Source organism: Alligator sinensis, unplaced genomic scaffold (assembly GCF_000455745.1).
Source record: "Alligator sinensis unplaced genomic scaffold, ASM45574v1 scaffold1008_1, whole genome shotgun sequence".
In the NCBI taxonomy this organism is placed as follows: Eukaryota; Metazoa; Chordata; order Crocodylia; family Alligatoridae; genus Alligator; species Alligator sinensis.
The window spans coordinates 1899041-1910454 of NW_005842013.1; the positions used below are offsets into that span (position 1 = coordinate 1899041).

The 11414-nt window shown below is 45.9% G+C and overlaps 1 protein-coding gene across 1 annotated transcript in view; it reads right to left on the reverse strand.

The window, feature by feature from the left end:
* UVRAG (UV radiation resistance associated) overlaps positions 1-11414 on the reverse strand; it is a 145286-nt gene that overhangs the window by 126281 nt on the left and 7591 nt on the right. The window lies entirely within an intron of this gene.

Consider the following 11414-nt stretch of genomic DNA (forward strand, 5'->3'; position numbering starts at 1 on the left):
GGGGTTGTTTTAACTCTTTGCACAGATTTGGTCCAAGAGGAAGTGACTGATTCCAAAGCGAAAGTAGTGAAAGGCTGATCAGAAGTGAAACAAATTAAGCGTATTTTTAGGACTCTGGCACACAATACTGCCCTGCCTGGAGCTCAAGCATTCCAGAGAACAGCAAATCCAAGCTAAAATAACGTGCACTTTTTTTCTGTTTACACATATATATACATACACACACAAATATATATTTTGTATGTGTGTATACAGACACACACACACACACACACACACGCACGCAATCATCCAAATTTTCCAGTTCTGACAACCTGTGTTTTAATCCTAAATTCTGGGCCAAGGTTACCCAACAGATTTCAAGTCCCACCACAGGCCCCTTGACTGCAGGCAAGCATCTACATTTCACAACGGCCTCTACGCTCTGCACCTTCCCATGCAGCTGACCATCTGCTCAAGTCAGCATTTGCAAAAGTCTTCAGACACGTGCACGAGGCCAAACACCCTTTTTCTAGGCATAACAAGTTATTCTGAACAAAAGAGAAAAGATTTTAAAGAAGTTCTCTATTATTGCCTGATGTTAACTATTGCCAGCTACTGCCACTTAATGTCCAATACTTCATAGATTTCATAGACATCAGGGCTGGAAGGGACCTCGGAAGATCATCGAGTCCAGCCCCCCGCCCAAAGGGCAGGAAGTCAGCTGGGGTCATAAGATCCCAGCAAGATAAGCATCCAGTTTCATCCTGAAGGTGTTCAATGAAGGCGCTTGAACCACCTCCGGTGGCAGGCTGTTCCAGACCTTGGGGGCTCGGACAGTAAAGAAATTCTTCCTTATGTCCAGCCTGAAACGGTCTTGTAGTAGTTTGTGACCATTCGACCTAGTCGTCCCTTGGGGCGCTCTGGTGAACAAACGTTCCCCCAGATGCTGGTGGTCACCCCTGATAAACTTGTAGGTGGCCATCAGATCACTCCTAAGCCTGCGCTTTTCCAGGCTAAAGAGCCCCAGGGCTCTCAGCCTGTCATCGTAGGGTCTGCTTCCCTGACCTCTGATCATGCGCGTGGCTCTTCTCTGGACTCTCTCAAGCTTCTCCACATCCTTTTTGAATTGTGGAGCCCAAAACTGGACACAGTACTCCAGCTGCGGCCTCACTAAGGCCGAGTACAGGGGGAGAATGACGTCCCGGGATTTGCTTGAGAAGCATCTATGGATGCAAGCCAGCGTTTTGGTCGCTTTACTAGCCGCCGCATCGCACTGCAGAACCTTGCATTTATCGGCGTTGAACACCATCAGATTCTCGTCCGCCCACTCTCTGAGCCTGTCCAGGTCAGCCTGGATCACCTGCCTGTCTTCTGGTGTGGATGCTTTGCCCCCAAGTTTGGTGTCATCGGCGAACTTGGCCAGTCCGCTTTGACTCCAGTGTCCACATCATTAATGAAGATGTTGAACAGTATGGGTCCAAGGACAGAGCCTTGGGGGACCCCACTGGTCACAGGACACCACGATGAGTGACTTCCATCGATTACTACCCTCTGGGTCCGACCCCGGAGCCAATTTTCCAGCCAGCGGATCGTGGAGGACCCAAGGCGACAATTGGCCAGTTTCTCCAAAAGGCGATCATGGGACACCAGATCGAAGGCTTTTTTGAAGTCAAGATATATGACATCAATCTCTTCTCCCTTGTCCAGGTGATAGGTCACCTGCTCATAGAAGGAAATGAGATTGGTCAAGCAAGACCTACCCGCAAGAAACCCGTGCTGGCTATCCCTTAAGATGTTGACGTCGGCCAGTCCATTAAGGATGGCCTCTTTAATAAACTTTTCTAAGATCTACTTGTCAAAAAGTTCTCACTGGCTACTTTAATATGCACTCTTTAGTTTACAGTTCTTGTCCTCCCAATCTGGTGGTACTGCTTCATCCTCCAGACCAGGGACAGGCAATTATTTCGGGTGGAGGGCCACTTAATGGAGTTTTGGTGAGCTGTCCAGGGCTGCATAAGTAGCCCCGCCCCTTGACAGGTGCCCCACCCCCTCGTCACCATCTTGGGACCAGAAGTCCTGCCCCTAACCACTGACCTTTGCTACCGTTAGTCCCTCCCCTTGCCCCGAGAAGTAATCCTTTTGGGAAGGGGGTTTGCAATCTTGGAACCGGAATCAAAAACAAATTGTATACTAAAAAAAACCATCAAACCCCTCCCCTGCACCAAACAGTGACAACAGCATATTTTAATTTTATTAAAAATATATATTTGGGTTAGGATGAGTAGGGACCTACTGAATTTGCCACTACATGATTTTTGCGGAAACCACAAATTCAGGGAATCTCTGCCTGCACCCTGCCTGTTGGCCCTGGCCCCTCTCCGCCAACTGGCTGAGAGGGCTGTCTGTTGTGTGGCCCTGTCCCCCTCCACCAATCGGCAGCGAGGAGCAGGGTCACCAGGGCTCCTCAGCCAGAGGTATGGGGGCAACAAGGCAAACCCCCGCCACACTGAGCCTGCAAAAATGGCACCTGGCCCCGGGACCTGCCCGTGAATTTGGCCAGCTGCCTCCTTGAGTTACGTAGGCCCCTAATTACAAGGGACTACTACAGCAACAAGACTACGCCAGTCACTTCCGAGCTGCTGGTAAATTTACAAGCTAGGTGTGCAGCTTCTTTTGAATGACAAAAAAACAGTGTCCCTATCTTTAGCTCCGCGCGCTTTGGCGTTTTTGTCAATTCAGGACCTCTTGGCCAGAGACATTACCAGGGATCGCTACGTGGAAGTCGCTTTCGTCGATCCCCGACATGCATCAAAATTTCAAGCCATAAACTGTGACAAGGCATAAGCAACCACAATACAAAGTCAAAGGAGTTATTCACTTCGCCACATAGCAACTGTTACTTCAGCAGTTTTTACACAATATATAGCAACACAAGCTTGCATACCAGAGATCCAGTCCAAGTCTTTGGCATACTACAGGGACAAAGGCGGCTTCTGAAGCATTGATTAGAGATGCCACCCTAAAAAACCATTACAATTCCTCCGGAGTACAGCTCCCCCCCTTCCCAACTGGAAAGGCAGAATTAGATTTCGAAGCTGTTGCAATGCAAATATTTTGTAAGTCCTTGAGTGCACACAGATGCAACCAACATCAACACACCTGACACCCAACAGAAAAGACAGTGATGACTAATAGCTGGTTTCCCAGACCGTCAGCAAGACCAACCTTCCAAATATTACAGTGAGACGCTAAGCGGCATGAATAAGTAGTTTTTGGCTTTATGCAAAAAAATGGCTTTGACCCTGAAAGCAAAGCATCTGGCCTGTCAGCTCTAGTGCAGCCGACGTTATATCCACCTGGGAGCTGCCATGCTTAAGTTACTCTGATTTTATCACTGCCACACTAAGCATTCAAACTATCCAGGTGTTCCCTTCTGATAGACTGATGACCTTGACAGATGGGACCATACAACAGGGACCATGCAGCAGTCCATCAGCTCTACCAGGTTTCAAAACGTCTTACCCAGAGCTCAAGGACCCTCCAAAAAGGAATCCATGTGGTTTAGTCTCTGCCACCCCTAGGGGAACCCTCAGACCTTTTGCAAGTTCCATGAACTGTTAATATAATTTCCTAACCCTTCTTAAACCAAATGTAATTCTGAACTCTGTGCAAGCAACAATGCACCCGGTTTCACCCTTACTAAGCAAGAAAATGCCAGCCAGGCTGCACACCTCAGACTCCAAAGTGACACTGCAAAAAAAAAAAAAAAAAAAAAACACCAACAAAAAACAAAACAAAACAAAACAAAAACCCTGAAAAAAACAGGGTGGGGTAGGAGGAGAAGGTGGGACATCGTGAAAAACACCCTGGAAGCTGTGAGTCAAATAAAATGAGCGTTTCAATACAATTATAAAAAAAAAGAGAGGAGCAACTAATCCTAACTTCTTTCTTCTTGCCTTCAAATTCTTCATTACTTGTTTTCTAAAGTCATCATTCTTGCCACATTAAGGTGAATAACTATTTCCCCCAATATGAAGTCATTGGCAAATAAAGCCAACATTCTAATAGTAAAAGGGATTCCAAGAACATGAAGATTTATAAATGTAAAGCCCTATTATTAAAAAAAATATAAATAAAATAATATCCGATTCTCCCTTGATTTCTTTTTTTTTTTTAAACCAACTAGCATTTATTCCAGTGCTTCGCAACCTTTTCTGACTCACGGCATCCCACAGGAAATGCACATTCTTCACTTTCACTCTTTTTTTCTGACTACAGAAAAATAACAGAGCAATTTTTCAGTCACAGACAGCCCGTAGCGGAGCAGAATAAACACCATGGAGTCCTATCTGAAATCTCTGTATGTGTCTTGTGAATCATGTTTGCACACCTAACAACATTAGCACGGTCACCCTGTATCACCCCTAAAAGGATCTCAAGCCTCCCTAGGGTGCTGCAGCATCCTGACATACAATCACTGGTCTATTCCTTTGCTAATTTCTGCCATAGTGTCTATAAGCCTCCAAAGCTGGGGTGCTAATAACCCCAGCACTATACAGAGAAGGAAAGTGCTTGTTTCAGGAAGCTCATGATATAATGAAAGATATAATGCGTTAACAATGAGTGATGAAGGCTTGGGGGAAGAGGACCTGTCGCATGATCTAGCCAAGGCCACCTGCGTTCACAACCAGGTAGTTTAACATTAAATGAGAAACAGGAACCGTCTGTTAAAGCCAACAACTCCATTGTCAACTGATTGATTGAGGTCAGCACCATGGCAGGGAGGGAGCTAGGAGAAAGCATGAGTCATCTTAATACAGTTCTTTCGTTACCAGTTATTCACTTAGTTCAGCAGAGATTTGGGGGGCTTTGGTATTCTCTTTTCCACATTAAAAAGCATACACACATGTAAATATATTTGAATTTAGTAGCTTTCCTCCATGCTTTCGTGACCAACATAATGCTTGGATAAGTTATTCAGGCCAGGACATTTGTCCTAGTTCAGGAGTCAGCAACCTATTGCCTGCAGAGCCACTAGATCCAGCCTGCAGTAGGGCAGCTTTGGCAGAAAGGGGGCTTTGACTGAGCCATGACACAGCCAGGCAGCAGAAAGATGGCAGCCGGGTCCTAGCACTAGCCCCCGCTTGGACCTGAGCTGGGTCATTTGGCCCACCACCAAAAAAACACTGCCAACTCCTGTCCCAGTCCACTGCACTATCCAGGAAACCATTTGAGCAAAGGGATTAACAGCTTGACATAGTCTTTAGATCAGGGGTGGGCAATTATTTAGGCCTGCGGGCCACATAGGGAGTTCGCTGTCATGAGCCGAGTCAGCACACTCTTCTTTTCCCCCTAAGCAACAGCTCAAACCTCCCTGCGTGGGATGGGGCCATGGGTGGGCAGGGAGCTGGCAGGGGCAGGCAGCAGCTTCAGCAGTGGCAGCTCAGCTGGGGCCCCCACCACCACCAGCTGCCCCAGGCCCCCACACCAAGGACCCACAGGGCCAAGCGGGACCCCCCACAAGCCAGACAAAGTCCCTCCACAGGCCAAATCCAACCCACAGGCCATACTCTGCCCACTCCTGCATTATATCATTTGATTCGACTCTACCCTAACCTGGGACCAAAAGGAAGCGATTCCCATATTATATTTGGTTGGTGATCTATATGAAGCAAGAGTGTTACCTATTTCTCCCATAACAAGTAGCCACACCACTCAAAACACACAAGTCAGGATTGTTTTATTAAATTACTTAATAAAAACAGGCATGAAAAAGAAAACTGTGGACGTCAGGGGCCCCAAAGAGCTGTACAGAATTTAATCATGAAATATTTTTAAACTCTCATAACCAGATATATAAGCCATGCCAACAGATTTTGTTGCAAAATTAGTTATGAAACTGGTCTCAAGCTGACTCAATTAAAAAAAAAAAAAAAAAGAAAGAAAAAAGGGCCAAATGAGACTACAACAAAATTTTACTGCACTTCCAAGTACTTGATTTTCCTCAAGTTCAAGGACCAAATGACGAGCAGCTGAGCCCAGGGACAAAGCAGTTTGCCCAGGGTGACGCAATGAATGGCAGGATTCTCTCTTATCTAGTTATTTTGCATTCAGGATTTGATAATCCAGAACAGTACACTCATAAATATACCCAACGTATTGCTAGAATACTGCCAAACACCACATTTCTACCTCCTCCTCTGGGGAGCCAACTCTGACAAACCCTTGACAGCTTGAATACCTCCATCCCTCCAAGGTACGAGCTGAGAAGCTCAAATCATTGAAGGGGCCCGATGATAGGTGAGACTTGGCCGATGGTTAACAGCGAGCCTCCACGATACCTCAACAGCTCCACGCAGAGATCTTGGTCCCGCTGCAAGTTTTGGATTAGGGTCGGCTAGATGATGCCTTGTCAGACCTAGCGACAGCTTGTGCAATGATTGATCATCAACGGGTATTGGTCGGCCTCTGAAGCTATTAACTAGCAGTTACAACCACAGACCCCAGCTAGATTTGGGGCCCCAGCGTGTCTCTTCACAGCACGCAGCCAGGGTGGATAAAAATCAATGTGTTGGAGGGTTTTTTTTGTTTTAAATCAAAAACTGGAAGGGGGGGGGGGGGGTTTTAAAAAAAAAAAAAATTTAAAATTAAAAAAAAAAAAATCACATTTTTATATTTAATCGTAATTTTTTTATGATGATGCTTTAAAAATAAACAAACAAACAAACAAAACCTATATAAAGATCATTTTAAATTTAAGATATGTTAGAGCTCAAAGAGATCATGGAATAGGGATTATAACTTATAATCATATATTTGAGACAATATACTCATGTAACCTTTTTTTAGAAAAGTTTTATAAATAGGTCACTTCCCAGAGACTCCTCTATAGATTAGTAAAGATTAAAGAAAACCACTCTAACCAATGGGATTCAGTGCTCAGTCTAGAAGATCCTATTAAGCATCTCGGCGATGCTTAGTTTCAGTTCTCAAATGGTGGATTTGTGTCTCCAGAAATAACATTCTTGTTAACAGCAGTATATGCAGAGAAGAGAACAGAGCTGATTACCTACCCATCAGCCCTCTCATCTCTCTGCAAGTTTGCATATACAGAGTCAAGCCCTTACCTCTCTCTAAAAGTACAAAGTTTCAAAAAGTTAAATGAATAAAGGATTGTTACAGAAGAGTAGATCTGGGCAAGGAAGGAGTCTGGAGATAAATGCAAGGACAGAGGAGCAGTAGAAACAGTAGAGAAACATTTTGAGCAGTCTATCCCAGAAGTATTGAGGGATAAGTTTATGAGGATAGCCTCTCCACTGATCTGAGATCTAGTGAGGGAATAGTATGATAGAAGGGAAAACTTATTGTGACAGCAATAAGGCCTATACTGGGTGAAATAATTTGAAAAGCCCTTATCTGGACTCATCTTTGAACTTTGCCATACTGGTTATTATATCCTAACCCACCATTTGAGATTCTTAAAATTCCCTGATGGCTTGAGAAGCAATCACATTTGCTATGACAGCAGAGGGCCAACCTTCTTGGCAGGCACTACATTCTCCCCAAGTGTCCAATACCCCTTCTCTACCCAATCTGCCACACTGCTTTCTGCTCCCTGCCCCTCTGTGATCTGCATGCCGCAGAGACTGCCCATGCCACTTGTGGCATGTGTGCTATGGGTTGCGCACCCACGTACTATGGTGCAGACCTATAGAACTGAACTTACTTAACCCCGGCTGCCCTCTCAGTTCCTTCTCTCCGCATGTTGACAGCGACATCTCAACACTTTGCCTGCTTGCCTATCTATCTATTTTTAAAACCTCCTCTGCTGCCCTCTCCCCCCGCTTTTTGAGAAATCACAGCTTTGTTTTCACTTGAAAATTCTGAAAATACTACCCTCAGCAAATATTTTTCACAAGAGATTCTTTATAAGTCCTTTAAAAGAAATGGTATTGTCATGACCTAAAGGCATGATTTTGTGTGTGCTTCGGCACCAGACTTATCCCCGCCAGGTTGCAACTTCATTGCACGGGAGAGTTTCCTATTGCAGAGGAGAACCCCGGTGCAAGGACGAGTTTCCCGCCTCTTTGCAGCTTCTTTTGCAGGGTGCATTGCTCAAGTTGCAAGAGAAATGCACAGTGCAAAAGAGTTCCCACCACCCGCATGCAAATTCGTTCCCCGCTATTGGCTAGTTCTAAATTATTCCCACGTGGCGGCTAACGATTGGCCTGTTAGCTGTATAAGAGGCTTGAGCAGTTTCCGCCCAAGCCGAAGAGGACTCCACATCCATCTCGTGGGGACTCTGGATACACGGCAGGGTAATAGAGACCCTGTGTGAGATTCAGAGGAGCTTGGCGACCTGATCCATCGCCCACCTCTTCCCGTCTTTGAGCGGAAAGAATTTATAAGACGTATCTATGAGTCCGATTTTGGTGGTGCTCACCCAGAGCATCCAGAGCTCTGTTGCGTGGAGCCTAGCAAACTCCACGCGACCGTCCGTGTTGTCCGTGTCTGTAACCGCAACTCAAGCAAGCTTTCCAGCCTGCACCACTGCCATCTCGGTGTAAGTAAACAATCTTTAAAATCTACCGTTAAGCGTCTGTGCCTAATTCCAGCTCGTCGCCCTCCCTCTCCGATCCAGCGTGCCCGGGCTGCTGACCACAGCCCGCGTGCAGCACGGAAAAGGGCCCGGGTCGCTCCCGGCCCGCACAGGTATCAGTGCTGATCAGGCACTGTAAAGGTTAAGCATACAAAAACATCTCCATTATAACCCTGTCTACCCATATCCTAGCTTCCCAGGACTAGGAAACACGGAAGCTTCATCCTTAAAAGCAAATCTACACCCACAGGCAATCAGGGAATTTAAGCAAAATCCTTCCATCTGTTTTAGCACTAATGGAGAACATAAGTATGCATGTAAGCTCTTTTTTTTTTTTTTGCATACTGCTACAGCAAACATGGCTGAAATCCCAAACGTCACAAAACTAAACTTTCAAAGACAAATACGTAACAGGTTAATAAACTTTACTTGCCACAGTTTGGAGTACTGGTCTTCTGTGGTCATGAATCTGTCAAGCACCCCACCCAAAACATGCGCTGATGGTAACCAACTCTGTGTCTTCACATCTGTAGAGAGCCTAAAGATAGGAGTTATGCACCATCTCTATTCACCTTAATGGAAGGACTCATGGCCACAAAACTAATTGCACCATGGATCACTTAAGCAGAAAATAGCCAAACTACTCTCCACAACTCACTGTCCCTTCTAGAGGCACCAAGAACTCCCACTGCAATCTTTTCAGTGCAGTTTCATGTTGTCAAATACATCTGCAGCACTGTGAATCAAGAATAAGGAACACTGTCAAATAGGCTGATTTACAAATTAAATGCTGTACTTATTCCACTCCGTTTTCTTAACGGAATTTACCAGGAGCGTAATAAGGGGTGGTGGCCTCAAGTGGCAGCCATCACAGCTACCACTGGGGGCAAAGTGGTCCCCAGGACCCAAAACCCCACTGCTACCGCTTGGTGCGGAAAAAGTTATGCCTCTGAAATTTCCCCTCACTTGGAAAATTTACCTAGAACTCCGAGAAAACGTCCAGATTTATGCAGCCGAGTGGCAGAAACCAGAGGACCTTGCAAGAGAATGTACCTGCAGTTTGCCAGCGAGTGTACATGGCTTTAAAGCAAACAAGTGCCCAGTTTGAAAAAGGGAGCGCTAGGGAGTCTAATGTTATTAGATGCACGTAATAGTTAAAATAATTTAAATTGCATGCAGGTTCACAGACTACCTGCAATAAGCTTCAATTTAGAGAGACTCCATGAGAGCTATAGTCCCCCACAACTGACAAAAGATAGCTTGGATTAACAGCTTTATGCCAGCTAAATGAGGCAAATGGTAAGACTATGGTTGGTGTTAGCAGAAAGACTGACCAGAACTGAACTTGCATGAAATTGTTAGCTCGCTTGATCATAGGTTCAATCCATAGTTGGACTAGACGATCTCTTGAGGTCCCTTCCAGCCTTATTTCATATAAATAGTAAAAAGTATACGCTATTATCCATGGGGATGACAACTGGCCAACTACCTACCCAACATAAATGGCTTCCCACATTTACTGTGGGCATCTCAAATTATAACAGCTATATCACTTCAGTTTTCAATGCATGATCAAATAAAAAATGAAGACATTTATAGACACCTGTGGACATGGGTACCAGTAGAAGCATTTCAGAGGTAAGAGTAGAACTGGTAAGCAGCAATTGTGAAGGGCATACTGGGTAATTTCTCACCAACCAGGCACTCATGAACTTCCAGCACCACTCCTATTCAACAAGTACTTGAACCCCCTGAGGAAGAGCAAGGCTAATAAGACTGCAGCACCACCGTAATGCCGACAACCAGTTATAGCTTCTTTCCAATTGTATCCAAGCATGGGTCAAGATTTTCCCATGTCACAAGTTGTGATCTGAGCTCCATTTAGCAAAAATGGAAACAGTCCAAGACTGATGTAATGCTGGCAGGGGTCAGCAACCTACAGTCCACAGAGCCGTGGCTTCAGCACTGGGAAGCTTGTTCCATGACATGCCGCAGCTGGGCACCGGGGGCTTTGTCGGAGGGAGGCTTTTGCCATGCTGCAGAGCTAACCTGCAGGGAGAAGTGTAAGCAGCAGCCAGGTCCCAATGCCTGCCCACCCCTAACCCAAGCTGCATCGTTCTGGTCCCCACACCAGAAAACACTGCCAACCCCTGGCTCAAAGAAAGCAGTGAGAGAAGTACCACGTGGGTGATACCAGCAACAATGGGAAAGCACAGTTCTTTCCAGTTTTAGAGAAACTGGAGCTCCTCAGGCATTTCCAATTTTGGGCAAGAATCATCAAATCCTGAGCTCTCAAAATTCATTAGTTTTAAAGTGGGCCTTCTATACTTCAGAGGACCTGCCCATCATTTATTAAAGTGATAATGAATTCAAGGGCAGGGACACAGGCGTTTAGAGCCCTTTCAAGAGGAGAACATGTCAAAAGCAGCAGCGGGTACATTGGTTCCCTTTTCGAAAGGGTTCCAAGTATTTGCTGTCCACACAACAAGGGTAATTTGTCAGACACCTTTTCCTGGCATATTCTACAGCAGGGGCATCAAACTCATCCAGTCTCATGAGCCAGATGAGGTGAGAAGGGCCAGTCTGCAGGCTGGATCAGACCCACAGGCCAGCCCCATGCACCAGAGCAAGCATGCAGGGCCAATCATGCAGCATGTGCCCCAGACAAGCTTTGTGTGCTACAAAGCAGGCATGCGCTGGCACCAGTCAGGGGCTCACTCATGGAAGAAGCACAGGGAGCATGCTACATGTGGCATCCTACCAGACAAGGCCTGTGCACTGGCTTTGGTGCATAAGGCCACTTCATGTGAGCCCTGGAGCAAGTGTGCAGGGC